General features: G+C 50.7%; 1 protein-coding gene across 1 annotated transcript in view; it reads right to left on the reverse strand.

Moving 5' to 3' along the window:
* Nucleotides 1-17,266, reverse strand: part of PAIP2B (poly(A) binding protein interacting protein 2B) — a 34,837-nt gene extending 17,571 nt beyond the window's left edge. Inside the window, exon 1 of the mRNA XM_033161104.1 lies at nucleotides 17,167-17,266. The gene's annotated coding sequence lies outside the window, so the exon portion shown is untranslated. The remainder of the gene's footprint in view (nucleotides 1-17,166) is intronic.
* Between the last annotated feature and the right edge of the window lie 1,428 nt (nucleotides 17,267-18,694).

Genomic DNA, 18,694 nt, shown 5'->3' on the forward strand with positions numbered 1-18,694 from the left:
CTTGCATGGGGAAATAGGTCAGCCTAAGGACTTCCCAGTCGGCACCTGGCGGGAATCGAGAGGAGCCCGAGGACAAGGGGAGGGGGGGGGGCTTCCACCACCAGACCACCAAAAGAAGACAGAGCGTAGCAAACTCAGCTGCCTGGTAACAGGACAGCAGCTGGTGAGAAATGGGAGAGTTTGCAGGGGGGGGGGAGGTGTCATTCAGAGTTAAGGAGCTGTGTCAGACACAGCTTCTGTGCAGCTGAGGGCAAGTTGGGCAGGGTGGAGTTGGCAGAAGGCCACCTGCAGCCAGCAAGAGCAGACCAAAGAGACAGCTTAGCTGTTTACACAGGTGCAGGTGGGATCAGTTGAACCGCCCTGGCCCACCAGGGCAGAGAGGCTTCCTCAGCTTCCAGCTGAGAAGGAAGGAAAAACTGGGGAGGAGGGAAGAAGGTATGGAGCCCCTTCTACCCTTCATGAGAAGACCAGCTGATTGAGAAAAAGGCTTGCATGCTGCTTTGCCGAAGGAGAGTCTCAAAGTGGTTTCCAATTCCCAACAAGCACCAATGGCAATCGCAAAATGCAACTGTCAATGTGGTTGTGAGGGTGACCTGTTGCTCTTCCTCCTTCCCTGTGCCCATTGTGCTTCGCCCTCTTGAGGAATGGAGGATGCAGAGTGTCAGGTAACTACGACCAATGCCAGCCTCGCCCAATGCCTGGGTGGGAGCCCACCAAGGCAGCCCCCAGCTGGATGGCTTCCCAGAGCGACTTGAGGAGGTTCCTCTTCCTCCAGGTCTGAGGCTCAGATCCAGGAACCACAGAGACCAGGGCTTTGCCTCCAAGGACTTTCAGAAATGTCTGAGTGGCTCCAGGGAGGGCTAAGCAGGGTGTTGGGGTGCTCCGCTATGGAGTGGGCCTGTGAAAGCTGCCCCAGGGTTGGCAGCCATGGATGTCATGTGCAGAGTTTTAACTTTTAGCGTGGAAACAGCCACCCACAAAGGGCCCAGAGCTCACCCAACAAAACTACCATTTCCCATAGCTGGACCCAGAAGATCCCAACCAGGCATCCTACCCTGGCCTTGTGTCTTGCTCTTTACATGCTCGTTGCCATGGGTGAAAGTGAAACATTTATTTGCTACCAACCTAAGATGCAATCAAAGCCCATAATAAAAAGCCTCTCATGGATCCCAGGCCTGATGCCAGATCCTTGGATTCCACAGTTTTGCACGAAGGCAGAATTCAGTACTTGGCAGTGTCTTCAGCACTCAGAAAAAAAAGGTTTCCCCTGCTCCCCACCCCACCCCAAGAGCAGGAATTTAGTCTTATGGCTGCAGAAAAGAATGCTGAATGTGTGCCCAGACAACCTCAGAATGAAGGCCAAGCTGGACTACCTACAGTCAAAAAGTGGGGATTCAGTATGCCCTACCCCAAAAGCTTCTTCTAATGGAATCACAGTGAGTTAAATGTTCATGAAGTGACTCCTCTAGACAGGTGCAGGCTTCCTTGCAAAATCTCAGCACAGACCCCATACACAAATTCACTGACTTCAGCACACTCATTCACAGGGGCAGGGCATTTCCCACATGCTCAGGAGCACAGCCATCTCACAGAAGGGTCTTCAACAGGGTGGGGGGCTCTCAGCAGGCAACCAAGCGGCTTAAAAAACACAGCATCTTCATAAGGTGCCTCGGAAGCTCGAGAGGCAGAGGACTCCTCGGTGACTGAAATGCTGCCAGCCTCAGCACATGCAACCTTCTAATTAAAGAGAGAAGCAAGGCATGCATTTTATGGCTGCTCAGTGAACAGCATGATGTGCAAGGCACAACCACCGCTTGAGAGATCTGGAAGACACGAGGCTGCTGGACAGAGAGCCAGGAGGCACAGACACAGAGGCAGGCAGGGAAGCGGGCCATGGGGGAAGGACAGTCAGTTAAACCCTTGCCCCTCCCAGACACACAAAGGTGGGCAGGTTTACTTAAAGGACACAGGGCTTCTGCACCAAGATTTCTAAAACCAGGCAGCTTCTCCTCCTGCGTTGCCTCCCTGAACAGTATTCTGCAAATACACCCAAAATTCCTAGTCCATACAGAACTATGCTACTCATTTGTGGTGCACCGGCACCTAGACTTTCCATGGTTAACGTATTTTAGATGTTACTTACTGATCCAATGTTATTGTAGTTTTACTACTGGGGTAGTTTGTTCACCTTTGGTCCCCGCACTGCACTCAGATCTCACCCATGGCTCCTAAAGCTGTCAGCATGTGACAGTGGTCACAACCCAGGGGCAGCTTTGATTCGCTGGCTAAAGCAGGTGAGGTTAGCCGATAGGTCCCAAACCCTCAGTGAATTAGGGACTTCCCCTGCATGCAAAGACAGGCTCCAGTGGATTGAGCAGACAAGACCAACAGTGGGTCCAAGAAGGTGGGTTTTGGACTTGCTGTGGAGGGAAGTGAGGGTCAGATGGGGCTCATCAACTTGGGAAGGGAGCCTAGCTAGAAGGAAGACTCTGACCCGAAACCTCCATTTCCTTGTGGGGTATCTTCAGAGAAGAAAAGTCTCAGGAGTAAACTCTACACAAATCTGGAGCGGAGTCCCTAAGGTGGTTGGATGGTGCCTTGTATGGCTCCTTCTGGCAACTCCTGCAGCCAAGCTGGTGCCACAAGTATTGCTCTGCTTTCCTTTGGACCACATCAGTAAGGCTAAGGTGGGGGGGGGGGGAGTCTTGTTGTCTGGACAACCCAGGACCTGCAGACACACTTCCCCAGACATGTGCCCAAGGGAGGTCCCTTTGGTGCTGCTTATGCAGTGGTTTGACTTCACCCTGAAAGGTACCCTTCCCTGTCTCTCGATGGACGCCAACAACTACTACTGTTTGCTCCTTTGGTATCATTTTGATGTGAAAGCAGTAAAAAAGTTCTTTTAATAAAATCAGCAAAAGAGAAAGCACTTTTCTGCTTAGTTACCTGGAGCGAATTCTGAACTCACCCCAGGCAACCAAGTTGGACAAGCTTCCTTTTTCAGCTGTACCTCCCCTCCCCTCCCCTCTACCCCACAAAAATAGATGTTTTCGTCACTCTGAAGGCAAACGTACAGGAGCCAACCCACCCCTTGTGACATTTCCGACATGCCAGAATTCTGGCGTCAACTGACTGGGTTGTGGCAAGTGCAAACCTGAGCAGCTGGAATAGGCCTGGGATCCTGCTGCTGCTGCAGTCTCTGTGGAGGAATAAGAGCTGCCCTTTGGCAGGGCCAAGTTGAGGTGCCTTTTGTAAATGATCAGCCAGTCAACAAACTGAACGATTCTCAAAGCTATTTATAGGAGCTCAAACGGGAACCCAATCGCAGGTGGCCTCTTCGCTCACCTCACCCTTGACATTCCCACCTAGAACAAATCTTGACCAAAACTCTGCCTTTGGGAAACACCAAGCCAGTGGGGAAAACAGAGGCAGACCCGACTTTCCACCAGGACCTTTTACTCAGCCTTGCAAAAAAGCCCACTCAAGTTGCTAGTCCACAAGAAACACCGACTAGCCTGTGTGTGCCTATAGTAGCAGTTGTCACTGGAAATACTTACAAGTAGGGCTTCATTGAAATTTTTATGGCTAAAAGATTAGGGAAGCAAAAGGGGGGGCAGACAGTTTTCAATAAATAACTGGCAGAACTTTAACCGCAAGAGCAAACCACCCGACATCCTTCAACCATGGTGACAAGCTTTCCCACATCTAGGCCCACCGTGCTACTCAAACACTATGTATATGTCTGAAAGACAGGGTTAGTGAGCCCCCCAGACTCCTCCTCGGCCTTCTGACCCAAGATGGTGCCTGTTTAAGGTAGACCATCAGAGCATCCTGAAAAAGCTGCTCACCCATCAGCCAAGTGCAGGTTCACAGCCTCACCAGATGGCCAAATCAGCCAGGTTTGCAAAATCTTTAGGTTGCCACACAATTAGATCGCATTTCAGTCTCAAAATCAGATGTTAATCCCTGTCCCTTAATCAGCTTTGAGAAGTAACCAACAGCAGAAAAACAAAGGGGGAGACTCACACACTAAGAGGGCAGTCACACACTTGTACTTAGTGAGTATGCGGCTGGGGCTAGATTTGAACCCCAAGCTCTCACACAACCATGTACAAAACAAACCCTGACCAAACTCACACTGTCTTTAATATGTGTTCAAAACCTGCTGTATCACTGAGTCAGTTACGGTAGCTACATTTCTTATAAGCTTTTGTCAAAGATAAACTCAATGCACCTTATAGCTGATTAAAACATATAAAAGTTGAGCAAGACTACTTTAGAAAGCAATGTAAATCATTTCGTAGTAACCCTAACCCACCCACCCAATCTCTGGAAGTTCTTTACAACAGTCTTATCCATGAAAAACCACAAACCCTCAAACCGAATAGAAGTTTGCTTCTTGTTGTAAAATGTCAGCAAAGTTTCTGCAAAACCTATCAATAGATTTGGAGTATTTTCCCTGCTGCTGCAGTCAATAGTAGTAATATATTATTGCTGATGTTATATTGACAGTCAGGAGTTCCTTTCCCTTGATAAATATTGAGGGAGGAAAATGTGACTTCACAAAAGATTGCTCTCCATGTTCATATGTAGTGGGGGGGGGGGTTTTGGGGTAAGGAGGCATTTTTTAAATGTTTGCTATGTTTATTATATTTTTTTTATGTTTCCAACAAGAATGCTGTTAAACACATTGTGAATGTTTTAAATGCTCTTCTTAACAGAATTGGCACCACCCCCCAACACAGCTATGGTCTCCAGTTGACTAAAAGATCAACCCAGTGAGAGACTCACTTGTGAGAAGGCACGGATTGAGCATTAGAGTTTATTCAGACTTTCCCTACAGAAATAATTAGGGTTAGGGGAGGGGTACAGAAAGCACTACTTGAACCAAGCTGCCAAGGTATTGTGGTTCTGACAGAAGTGCCAACTCAGCGGTGTTTTTCAAATCACTTGGATTTAGCAGCGCTGCCCCCTTTCAACTGTGTGATGTAGCAGCAAAAAAGTGAATGCTATTCTAGGCTGCATCAACCAAAATCTAGTGTCTCAAACAAGGGAAGTCATAATCCTGCTCTATTCTGTCCTGGTCAGACCACACCTGAAGTCCTGTGTCCAGTTCTGGGCGCCACAATTTAAGGCTATTGAAAGGCTGGAATATGTACAGAGGAAGGCAACCAGGATGATCAAGGGTCTGGAGACAAAGTCATATGAGGAACAGTTGATGGAATTGGGCATGTTTAGCCTAGTAAAGGAGAGACAGAGGAGATAGGATAGCTATCTTCAAATAGGAGATAGGATAGCTATCTTCAGTGGTTTTCAGCCAGTGCGCTGTGGCACCCTGGGGTGCCTTGAATGCTGGTCAGGGGTGCCGCGGGCAACACTGGCCTCTGTCCCTCTTTCCTTCCCTCCCTCCTCTGATGCCCCGTTGCATCTCTGCCTCTCAAAGGTGTGCACAGACTTTATTGCAGCAGCCCTGGCTATAACCTCTGCAGGTGAATAGTGCCTGTGTGAGGCACCTCTCTTTGGGGCAGGATGGGGGGCAGCTCAGAGACCAGGGACAGCAGCAGCAGCAGCAGCAGCAGCTGCCCAGAGGATTCCCGAGGAGAGGGGAGAGGAGAGGAGGGCATACTCTGCAAGGGAAGGTGTTCAAAAAAGGGTGAGAGGCTGCCAGCTCTGTGTGCAAGAGGTGACCTAACTGGGCTCCTGAGCCCCACAGCAGAGCCACAGAACTCAAGGGAGCTGTGGACTCAGAAAGGTTGGAAACCTCTGAACTAAATAGCTGCCACATGGAAGATGGAGCAAGCCTCTTTTCTCCTGCTCTGGAAAATGCTGACCTGCCTTAATGGCTTGCAGCCTTATTGGCTGGCGGAAAGAACGACCACAGTCCACTCACAGAAGAAGGGGCATGACTTGGGGCTTCCCTTGTGCTTGGTCTGGAAACTGCAGTTAGTGCAGAATGCTGCAACACAATTGCTTTCAGGGATGAGGGTCTGTCAGCATACTATGCCCACACTTGAAGATCTGTGTCTGCCACCAGTCTGCCATTGGGTTGAGTTCAAGGTGTTCCCAGTACCCATAAAACACAGAACTGCTTGGGAACAGTTGACTTAAGGGATCACCTTAGCCCATTCATGCTGACTCAACTGATCCGCAGAACAAGTGCCAGGCAACATCCATTCTGTGTTTGTCAGGAGTTTTATGCCTTTAGTGGGGCAGCACCTGTACGCGGGTGGCACTGTGGGTTAAACCATAGAGCCTAGGGCTTGCAGATCAGAAGGTCGGCGGTTCGAATCCCCACGACAGGGTGAGCTTCCGTTGCTCAGCCCCTGCTCCTGCCAACCTAGCAGTTTGAAAGCATGTCAAGTGCAAGTAGATAAATAGGTACTGCTCCAGCGGGAAGGTAAATGGCGTTTCCGTGCGTTGCTCTGGTTCGCCAGAAGCTGCTTAGTATGCTGGCCACATGACCCAGAAGCTGTACGCTGGCTCCCTCGGCCAGTAAAGCGAGATGAGCGCTGCAACCCCAGAGTCCTCCGCGACTGGACCTAATTGTCACGGGTCTCTTTACCTTTACCTGTACTTTGGAACCCCCTGCCTATTGGCCATTGTTCTATTATTTTATATGCCTGCTAAAAACTTTTGGTTTGGCAGGCCTATGCAGACACACATGACTGGCTACAAGTTTTACTTTGTTTCACTCTTGTTAACAATTTTAAAATCTTTTTTTTTTTTATTTCTGGTGTGTTTGCCACTCTAGGCTCTTTTGGGATGAAGCGCAGGATGTAAATCTGATTTATAAAATGTATAAACCAATAAACAACGCAACAGAGGCTTCAACAGGCCCGGTCAGGCCCCCCCTTTCCCCTGGAATGCAACACTCTTGCAAGACACACAGAGCAATATTAGCCTCTAGGATGCTAACACCCAAGCCACTTGCACTGGATCCTAGCCTGCTCACATGCAGTACTGAGGATGCCTCTTGGCTTCTGCTCCACACAGTATGTGACGCTGGAAACGTCCTGCTGAATTCTGCCACTACCAACGTCATGTAACTTCCCCAAGATAAAGAAGTCTACCATCACTACTGTGCCTGACAAACAGGTTGCCACGACTCCCAACTGAGAGTCTGGGAACCAATGAAAGGCAACTAAATCACCAAAGGACTACGCATATCTCATTGGAAAGGACACTCCTCTCGCCTCCAAGCAAAATGCTTCCTTAATAATAGGATACACACTCAGGACTTATTCCCGAGACAGATGAGTGCCTAAAGATGAGCATTGTTGATAGACAATCAATTTTTGTCACAAAGAAACAGAGCACCACCTGGGGTCGCAGCCATCTACTCCAGAGAAGCAGCAGGAAGACACACGCAGGTCAAATGAAAGGAAGGGTAATTTTCGCTTTTTAAAATTCTATTTACCGGTAAGCAGTCTTGCAGGGGGACTCTGACCTGGCCCTGCTTACCTCACTTTGTTATTGGTGACCTAGAAGACAACACACACAAATGCACACACACTTAAAACTTGCCTGCCACAGGCAAGTGGCTATTTGCAAGCCTGTATTTAAATATTTCTTGGGAATCTTCCTGTTCCTAGTTCATCAGTGGGGCAGACCACAATCAGAGTAGGTCATGGTGGGTTGCAGTTATGACACTGGCAAAGCAGGACAAAAAATAGCAATCCCTATTTATGCCCTTGAAGTGTAGGGCACAGCCCACTAAATCCTGCAATTTGCAAGTCATAATTAATCAACAATATGCCCATTAAGAGGATATGTGGGATATGTGCAGAGAATCATTTATATGTCGCAAGGACATTTATGAGGTTCCTCTAAACCAGGGGTCAGCAAACGTATCACACCTCGGACCAGTGTCTCCAGCGCTGATCGCGTGGCAGGCCAGAGGGGAGGGGAGCGTGCGCCCATACACGGGCGCACACGCTATTTCCGGCGCACTTCCGGGTCAGAGGAGCACCGGAAATAGCTTGTACACATGTGCACAGGCCTCCTTCTCTGACGCAGATGTGCACCAGAAATAATGCTTGTGCATGTGCACAAGCTATTTCCGGTGTTCCTCCGACCTGGGAGTGGGCAGCCGCACAGCGCAGTGCCGGTAAGAGCGGGTGGCGGCAGCAGGCGGTGGGGGTCGCCGCAGGCCGGATAAACAAATCCCTCAGGCCTTATCCGGCCTGTGGGCCTTAGTTTGGGGACCCCTGCTCTAAACACACCACGGCATGCAGACTTTCTTGGGAGGCCAGCCTTTCCTGTTGCAGGGGTGGAGGGCAGGCAGTGCCCCAACCAGCCCGTTAGTTTCCCCAGAGGAGCAAATGACAGATATACTCTTCCTACATGAAAGAAAAGTCAAGGGACCCCATTTGGGTGCAGTGATACCAGTTTCCAAGAGCAACCAAGTCTTCCACCCTCTACATCCACTTGGATTCAGTTTCTGGGTCAGACTAGATGTAAAGTCAGGATCTGGATTGAACTATCCTAGTACTACTCAGGCTGCGTGCACTTCAAAATTCTTACTCCTCTCACCTACAACCCTCTTGGCAGGTCGGTATGACTCAAAGAGCAGAACTTGCTCTTCTGTATGCTTCATTGAGGAACAGGGGTCACCCATTGCCTAAGTCCTTGCAACGCTACAGTGGACTGTATACTCCTGAGGGCAGGGACTCGTCTAATGTGTCTATTGACTGAGTAAACAACCATGAACATTGATAGCGACATATAAAGAAACATAACAATTACGCAAGATGTCTCAAAATGATATGTAGAAAAATAGGAACAATAAGGGCTAAACCCATCTACAAAAGGAGTAATAAAAAAAGACTCATTCAAAAGAATATATAAAAGGAAGAAATCTCACCCACACTACTTAAAAGGATAAGTACAGAAAAAGAAGCCACAGACATTAACGACCCTCCCAAGGGACTGGGTAAAGAATGACAGGCATGCCTAATGAAGCGCAACACATCTGCTTCTCTGCTTTGCAATGTTTGAGGCCTTTCACAATCCAAAGGATTCTCTCAAGAACCAGGACAGTGTGGAGGGGAGAGAGGTTATGGCAAGAAGCCATGAAGGCTCTGCTCTACCTCCACTGTTGAAGGCTCTGCAGGCCCCTGAAGACCAGTCGCTGGAAACCACAGGAGAGACATCTGGATGGCCACTATGAAAACAGGATGCTAGACTGTGGGGGCCCTGGGCCTGATCCAGCAGCCCGGCTCTCCTGATTCTCTTAAGAACATAAGGAGAGCCTGCTGGTTCAGGCTTAGGGCTCATCTAGTTCAGCATCCTGTCCTCACAGCGGCCAACCAAGATAGGAAACCCACAAGCAGGATTTGAGCACCAGAGCAACTCTCCCTTCCTGCAGTTTCCAGCAACTGGGATTCAGAAGCATTGCAAACCCCCAAGCGTGGAGGCACAGCAGAGCCAACCTGGCTAGGAGCCACCAATAGCCCTCTCCTCCATGATTTTGTCTAACTTAATTTTTAAGGCCATTCAAGCTGGGAGCAAGTTCCATAGTTTAGCTTAGAGACAGAAGACACAGGGAGCTCTCTCATGGAGATTCACAGGCAGACCACATTCTAGGACTGGCTGTGCTGCTGTGCAGCCAGCAGAAAAATAATAAAGATCAACAGCAACTACACAGCATTCTTGACTGAAGGTTTGATCCAGCCCTCACAGAGGCAATACTGCCAATACAAGGAGAAGGTCAATGGGGCAGGCAGATGTTCACAGGATCAAAGTTCTGGGTCTGACCTGGTGACTGCAGCATATTTAATAGAGGCAAGGAGACCCTGACACTCTATATGCTATTGGACTCAGGGATGATGGGAGTTGTAGTCCAACACCATCTTGATGGTCGCAGGGTCCTCCCCCAGGTTTAATGAATCACCCTGGTCCTTGTGAAGCCAAGCACACCTCTGCATTCAGAGCACCACACAGAATGGGGAACAAGTTCCAGAGGGGAAGCAGCGTCACTCTCTTGTGGCAAGAAAACACCAAGCCCTGTCACTGCTTAAAGATTAACAAATCTGTTGTGGCAGGAGCTTACATGGGTGCCCCCCTGACAGACACACGAAGAGGTCACCTCAGGAGGAAAAGTAGCAGATAGCAAGCCAAACAGAAAGATGCCTAGGAAGTGGCCAAGGAAGGCCCGAGAAAGCAGTCCATGAAGCCTCTTCCTATTGAGGTTATAAACAAATAGCAGATTCGGCCAGAGGGAAAGGGAACCGGGCTTTTAGAAGAGGAGCAGCTTATTGGCAGAGCATCTGTGTGGCATGCAGAAGGGCCGAAATTCAATCCCCTGTGTCTCAGGAGAGACCCCGGCCTAAAAGCCTGGAGAGCTGCTGCCAGTCAGTGTTGTCAACACTAAGCTATGAGGCTTGCTATATGACAGCTAAACGCAGGAAGTCACCAGCCACTGATAACAGGCTCAATATTTACATGTACTAACACGCTCACTGGAAGGACAGATCCTGAAGCTGAGGCTCCAGTACTTTGGACACCTCATGAGAAGAGAAGACTCCCTGGAAAAGACCCTGATGTTGGGAAAGATGGAGGGCACAAGGAGAAGGGGACGACAGAGGACGAGATGGTTGGACAGCGTTCTCAAAGCGACTGGCATGAGTTTCGCCAAACTGTGAGAGGCAGTGAAGGATAGGTGTGCTCTGGTCCATGAGGTCATGAAGAGTCAGACACGACTGAACAACAGCAACCTGGGAAAGCAGGAGAAAGTGAAGCAGTGCTTGTACCAAGCCAGACCATTTCAGCTACTACTTCCCAATCTGACTGCCTTGGAAATGTGTCACGATTCCCAGAACCAGGGCTTTGAGAAGCACCACACAATGCTGCGAGAGAATAGGCTCTGCATGACCCCCCCCCCATGCCCAGGAGCAACAGGGCCAGGTGGCTGGAATGCACCGGCTGCCTCCACCACTTTCCTCGGCCTGGGAGAGAGAATTTGCAGGGTTCAGCCAAGGAAGATGCAGCTGCTCGCCGGGATGTTCCCGTAACAATATCCAGCCGTGTTGATACATGTTTTCCTGTGAAACCTGAAGAAGAGGCAGGGAGTGAGTCCTGGGGACATGCAAAGCAAAGGAACAGGCTCAGTGGGGGGGGGGGGCTACGCACCAAGCAGAGGTGCCCAAGACCTGCCCCCAATGGAGAAGGTAAGGGAGCTCAACTGACAGGCCAGCCAATCCTGCACTCCCAACAGTCTCCCACCTGCCTCTATACTCTGGAGAAGTAGAACAGGGCGAAATATTCATCCACTTCAGTGAACATGGATGCCTACAAGGACCACCGAGCTTACTTCTATTTGGTGGCTACATTTTATTTCAATAAAAAGAGAACATGCACAGCATAATTAAACCTCACAGTGGCTACAACTGAGGCACCAGTGGTGACTAAATCAAGAAGTCCAGTGGAGAAACAGCTGGAGAGAGCTTGAAAGTCTCCACAGTGGAGAAACAGCAGGGGGAGGAGATGGAAGATTCCCCCTGGGTTTTTTTGTTTTGTTTATTTAGTGGGGCAGGATGCACATCATCAGGTCATCAGCATGGTCATTGGACGGACGCCAATTGCAAAGGCAACACTGGGCATGTTTTTAGCTTTGTTCACCAAAAGCAAGTAAAATTAGCGTGCTGAAGCAAATCACTCTCTGAGGCAGCCTTCTCCAACCAGGTGCCCTCCAAACATAGACTATGACTCCATTAAGCCCCAGCCAGCAATTTTGCTCACACCCCCAGAAGAGGAAGCTCAAGGATGCAGAAAATCTGCTAGAGGCTTCACAGAAAAGGTGGGGTCTGGGGCAGCTTGAAAAACCAAACAAACTATAATTTGACACCAGGTAACTCCATGTGGTTGTGTGGTCATGAAACCTGGCCTAAGCAAAAGTGATATTGCAGTTCTTTTGAAGTGATCGCTCTTCTGACAGTCTCAGGGGTGTGTGGGTGAGAGAGCTTGACTGATGTGGGGATGAATTCCTTCTTTGCCATTTGATCTTGGCACACAGAAGCAACAGGCAATGGCATCCTTTTCTCATTTATTACAGTGCTAACCGACCCTTCCTGCCCCATTTTGCTACTCATCTTAAGAGACCGAGGGGGAAGGTAGGAAAGGCAGTCTTCAAGTGTGTAACCAAAGTTCTCCTGCAGTATTGGACCAACCCAATTTTACACTTAAAGGATCAAATGAAGAGACCCGCTAAATATGGCCTTCTTCCTCCCAAAAAAGGGCTAGAATGAAAGAGGGCTCATTACCATGAGTAGAGCTCTATTCCACCCCTCAAAAAGCTCTAATGCTCTGCTTGGCCAAAGTCCAAATTGGCAAATGTTTGGACAGTGCCAGATCACCACAGCCCAGCAAGGAAGTTCAGGGAAGGATGTGAAACACCAACAGTTCCAACATCTCATGGAATGGGGAAGTGCTCATTGGGATTAGATGCCCACTGGTCCAATACCCCAGGGATTGAGGGGAGGCTCCAGCTAGTTCCACGTCCGTGATTGGCAAGATGTGTGGCCATGCACAGAACCAGCGGCTTTCCTGCATTCCCCTCTTAGAAGCTGTGGCACATCACTGGGAGCACCAGCTGCTTGGACTACAGCTGTGGGGCATGACTGCATTCAAAACTGTGAATCAGCACAGCCTCCTCTGGCCTTGAGCCACTCCTTGTCAGCTATGTAAAACAATAGGGCTAAAGTGAGGGGGGGCGTGGAGGTGGAAAGAGATAGGCATCTGAAAAGACTGGGCAATGCTGACCAAAGATGTAGGTCAAGACTTCTCCAACACTGCCACTCCAAGACTCCTAAAATTCGGAAAAGCATCCAACTAGAACAAAAACTAAGGGCAGATGGCAGAGGCAGCAATGCCAACCCTGATTCCCCCCCAACGGCCAAGGGCAAGCAGATGGAAGGAGGGTGGAAGGCCTTCTGCCACACTGGCCTGTCCCTTTGCAGCATCTCCTTTTGCCAATCTGCTTACGTTCTTCAACCATAAATCCCATCTTCGAACCAGAGCAGCACACGGAAACGCCGTTTACCTTCCCGCCAGAGCAGTACCTATTTATCTACTTGCACTTTGACGTGCTTTCAAACTGCTAGGTGCTAGGTGGGCAGGAGCTGGGACTGAGCAACGGGAGCTCACCCCATCACAGGGATTCGAACCACCAACCTTCTGATCAGCAAGCCCTAGGCCCTGTGGTTTAACCCACAGCACCACCCGCCCCTCACTTCTGTTCTTAATTAACTGCAATTTCACGTTGCAGCCAAACCTGAAAGCTGTAATTAAACTTAGCTATTGTTTGAAACAAGTGAACTTCACAACCCATGGTTTGAAGTTTGTTTCAAGCAAGCCATGGCTAATATTGACCAGAGTGCAGGATTTGGAACCAACGCTTAACTGTGATTAATGAAAAAATGGAGCTCTGATTTTCTCCTTGTGTCTGCACCAGAGGAGGAAAAGGAAAGGAGCACACAAATCCCAAGGCTTGCTCAACCCCTTCCTGTCACCATAATCCATGGTTTATTGCAATGTCTGAAGCAGCTCAATGGCCTCTACTATGCTGCTCTGGCTCAAACAGCCTCCTCTTCTCTTACTCATCATATATCTACATATACATCTATATAGCTATATGTTTACACAATCTCCTCCCCACACTTCACCATAAGGTCCCAGGGCAAATTATAACAATATACTGACAATTAAGGCTATGATCTGAAACATGCTCTCTGGAAGGCAAGCTGCAATGAAAGTTAACTGAATATACTTACAGGATACCGTAGCAAGGAGCGGCCCCAAACAAAAGGTTATTTGACAGGTCTGATACAGCAGATGACCAAAAGATTGTCAGTCACATTATACTGGCATGAAAGTTGCTTCAGTACAAAGTCCTTTTGCATCTCAGCAGCTGCTCAGTTTGCTGCAGTAACCTTTTCTGTAAAAATAGCATCCCCTAAATAAACAAGTTTTGATGGACTAATAAAAAGCAAATCTAAAAAACACGAAATTCTCCTGTGGTATTTCATGATAAAGGCAGCAAAAGAATAATTAGGGAGCAAGACTATCTCCTGCTACTGCATCAAAGGCACGACTAGAAAGGTCTCATACACCTGTCCCATTTGAAACAGACAAGAGCTGGGTAAGTTAAATGCTCCACTCAGACTTCATCAAGGCTAGAAACTCCATCATTAGGGCCTGATCTAAGAAAAATATGATGTTTTATCCTGGTTACAAAAGCCCTTGTCAAATCTGCAAAATCCAAATGGGTGACTGAAGGATATTAACACAAGTTAGTCAGATGAGCACTGCTTATTCCAATAATCTCTGCTCTGGAACTTCTGAAGCGCAGAATTTGCAACGCTTTCCCCACCTATTATTTCTGGACAGGCCCAGAAGCCGCCAGTGTTTCCACACTGTTGTGGCTTGCCCTTGCAAACCTGTCCGACACACATGCTTTGCTCAAGGGCCCCTTCAATGCGTGCTGAACAAAGTACAAGTTTTTCTGGCTCGGCAAGTGTCGGGCTGCGCAAGGACTTCCAGCACTGGTTCCTAATTGGATATGGGTATCCCCTCCCAGAAGTGGCAGCATCCAAGCTGGTGCCAGGCACCAAAACAGGCTAAGCCTCTCCCAGCTCATGCCACAGCACCTTACCCCACCCTTCGGACTGGGGCTTGCTGGCAAACACCAACATGTGAAACGCATGCCAGTCACAAGAGCTCAAGGAACAGCGCTGACTCCAGACATGCAGCTCTTCCATAGTCCTCATTCACAAAGGATCTGTGCTGGCTTCCAGAGGGGCATGATATCAGAGGAAAAGAGAACCTGAACTCCATCAAATCCACCCATCTCATGGAGAAGCAAAAACTGGACCCAACAGCAGTAAGAAGTGGAATGCGCCCCTTCCCTGAAAGAATGGCAGATCCACAGAGCTGAGAGAGAGATTCCAAGGTCAACAGACCTGGCCTCCTGACCTCATCTTTCACTCCTCCCCAGTCCACAAATCCACCTCTAACCCACAGAAGGCAGAAGCAAACAGTGGTCTATGGATGACTCACATAAGCATGCCAAGCTTCAATATGGAGATGGCCAAAGAAACACTTCAGAAGCATTTCCTTGTCTGGCCTTAAGAGAAAGCATTGCTGTAAACCCCCCACCCCACCCCACCCCACCCCACCCACTGTTCAGTCTGCTGAGGTGTTAACCACCAGGTCTCAAAAAGAGAACTGCTACGGAAGGAAAAGTCCAAGTAATCCCACTGAACTCCACTCTGAATGGTTGCCCCCCATGCCAAAGTTCACAGATGCAAAAGGCTGGGTAGAATCCTCCAGGTTTAGCTGACATGGGAAAAGGAATGTTTCTTCATTATACAGTGGTACCTCTGGTTACGTATTTAATTTGTTCCGGAAGTCCATTCTTAACCTGAAACTGTTCTTAACCTGAAGCGTTATTTCTGGGTTAGCGGAGTCTGTAACCTGAAGCGTATGTAACCCAAGGTACCACTGTACAGGATAACTGATACCTGAGGAAGAGCTCAGAAAACTCAGAAACTGGCATACCTAAATTCCAACAATGCCCCCCTTGGTGCTCTTTATCTTTGGGACTACATAGCCTGAACTATTTATTGCAAAACCAGAAAACAAGGTAAGCAAGGGGGCAGGTTTGCATGGACCAAGGTGGCTTTCAGGTGTCAGGGCAAGGAACTGGGGAGAGATAAACAGGTACTGCTCCGGTGGGAAGGAGAAGGCCTGGGGTGTGCCTGCCGTCCCTCCTGCAAAGTAGGGCAAGCAGCAGGAGCAACAACCCACCCTATGGCAGAAGAGAGGCTACAGGCCAGCCCTGCTGCAGATCGCACCAGGCTCCCATGCCAAGGCTTCCCCGAACTTTCAACTCAAGTTCTGCCCAAACAAAGGGGCACCAGAGCCAAGTTCAGCTGAGCCTCAGCAATTTGGGACAGGGACCCATCTCTTTGTCCTCGCTCCTGCTGACGGGCCTGGAGTCACAGGAGCAGGCAGTCTCTGGCATCAACCTCTCCTGGGCTCCGCCAGAGTCTCCCCTGCCCCAGGGAAGCGGCCAATACCTGTTTATTTGGTCGGCTCCCCTGCCCCACCCTCGGAGCCCAACCCTCGTGGCAAGGGGCGATTACAACATCTTAAAGAGACACAATGAAGCAACAACATAAAACATGTAGAGAAAACTCCTTCCCAGCCAGGCGCTTTCCTGCCATCAGCAAAAGCCAGGCCAGCTTAAAGAAAGTTTTTGGTGGGGGGAGAGGTTCCCACCCTATCCTTATGGCTCCCGTATTCCAAGATGGGAGGCTTCAGCTGAACGTCTGATGGGAAGCGCAAGCCCAGCGAGGGGAGCCCTGACCCAGAATGCTGCTCCAAGACCGGCCCACCATCTGCTGGGGGGGGGCCTCCAAGCGCTGGGTCCCCTCCATCCGGCAGAAGGAAGGGTCCAACCTGAACCGCCCCCTCTCCACGGCCAGCATCCCTAGTGGGCAGAGCAGAGCAGTTTCCTGGGTCTTTCTCTACATCCAAGCGCGTGGGTGAAGTAATGGTGGGGAGAGGGACGCCCGAAGCAGCGACCCTCACCCACCTTGAATAAAATATTGGGGGGGGGGGTGGGACACCTGTCCCGCATAATCGACCAAGACGCCGCGCGTGCGCACCATTTGAATGGCAATGCACGACTACCTGGGAGGGGGAGGTGCGCCCCTCAACTATTTTATATGGGGGGGGGCGCTAAGAGACCTTGGCTCCGAAGTCCTGAAGCCACAGCCGAGCCCCCTCCGGGTGGGCTGCGGGACGGCAGCGAGGAGAGGCGCCCCCCCCCCGAGATCCCAGCAGAGGACCGGGGGGGCCTTTTGTGGGGGGGCAGGTGAGGAGGAGAGGTGAAGATTGACAGGTCAGCTGGCCAACGGGTGGGGGGGCGGGTAATGTAGCCCCTCCGGGCCCAGAGGAGAAGCGCTTCCAAGAGGAGGAGAAGAAAGGGAAGGGAAGGGAAGGAGCCCCCCCTCAACATCTGAAATCCCCCCCCCGGCAGCCCGCGCGCCCCCGGCCCTTAGTGCGCGCCCGTCCGAGGGGGGATCCCGGGGGTGAGGAGGGTGTTCCTCGAAGGCCGTGGGCCTCGCGGCGGTGCCGGGCAGCCTCCCCCCCCCCTCGCCGTACCTGGCGTGGGGCCCCGCAGGGCCGCTCTCCGCGCGCTGCCCGCCTGCCCCGGCCGCTTCTTCAGCCACCGCCGCCGCTGCCTCGTCCGCCGGCCCTCGCTTCTCCTCGCTCTCTCTTCTCCTCGCTCTCCCTCAGACACGCCGCGCGAGAGGCCTCCCCACCGCCATTGGCCGCGCCGCCCGCCACTCACCGCCGCCCCGCCCACGCCCTCGCGCTCGGGCGCGCACGCTCGGCAGCCCGCGACGGGGGAAGGTGACGGCCGCTCCGCCAAGCCGTGGTCCCATTGGTCGCTCTCCGCGACGTCGCGCCTTCCCTGCTTTCCTTCAGGCGCCCATTGGCCAGCGGGCCCCGTCCATCTCTCTGGAGCGTTTCCCACCCGCCTACCCTCGCTTTGGCTCGCTTTCCGCTCAAAGGCGGCGAGGACTCCGTCGAGCACTCGAGCGCTGATTGGGCGAGGGCTTTTTCTCGTAAGCCCTCCCTCCGTCCCCGCCTCGACTCCGAAAGGCGTCGGGCGGGAGGCGTCCCCCACGTGGGGAGGGAGTGCGCGGCGACGATTGGGCCCTCGGCCGGCCAGAACCACGCGCGGCGCCGGCGTGGATTGGGCGAAGTGCCTGCCGCTCAAAGTTGGGACTCAGGCAATCTGGGGAGGCCTCTGCGGACTGAACCATGGACGTAGCGGGGGGGGGAGCGCCGAGAACAATGCCTGCTTCGTTTGCTGCTGCTGGCTGCATCCACTGGCCTCCACGGGGGGGGGGGTTCAAAGCTGCAAGTGCGGGGCTGACGGTTCTGCCTGGCCTCCTGGCATGTGCCTTTGCGTGCATCTGCTGTCTTTATAAGTTTTTATTTAAAAGGGGGCTGCTGTTGTTAGTTTAACCCCACTCCTGAGCCAAACAAATACTGGATCCCTCACCATCTGACACATGTCACAAAAGGAAAAAGGGACGGGGAGGGCAGAGGAGAAGCCAGAGCAAACACTTTTGTATTTCTCAGCTACAGAATATCTGTAATGACCAACTAGAACAGGAAGATTTCAAGGTGAGGAAGAGCCAAAAGCTGCTCATTGTTCAGCAGTTTATTTATTCAGTTTTTATCCCATCCTTCCTCCCGGAAAGAGCTCTGGAGGTGCACTCCAGTGCCTGGTGGGATGACTGTGGCAGATATTGTGAGCATCTTTGAGGACCATGGTGGGAAAACAGCATACAAACATGCTAAAAATGCAATCTGTCTCGGTGAATTTGGCAGACCTGAAGAAACGTGATTTTCCATACAGCAGCAAGAAAATGTAGGCAGTATAACTTAAGTTTAAAAGGGGTAAATGCCTATAGATTATTTGTATAGAATCTTGTTTAAGCCATGTGGTTGAAGCTTGGAGCATTCAGCTCAGACCTCCTGACTGGTACCATTCACATGGTGGAAGTGAGAGAACAAAGAATTTGGTTGCCCTTCTAAGGTGACCTAGCCATACCTGGCAGGACAGCTTCCCCTGCGGTCTTAATCCCTTCATGCGTTAAAGTTAAGCATGTTGGTT

The sequence above is a fragment of the Lacerta agilis genome, chromosome 9, assembly GCF_009819535.1.
Source record: "Lacerta agilis isolate rLacAgi1 chromosome 9, rLacAgi1.pri, whole genome shotgun sequence".
Classification (NCBI taxonomy): Eukaryota; Metazoa; Chordata; class Lepidosauria; order Squamata; family Lacertidae; genus Lacerta; species Lacerta agilis.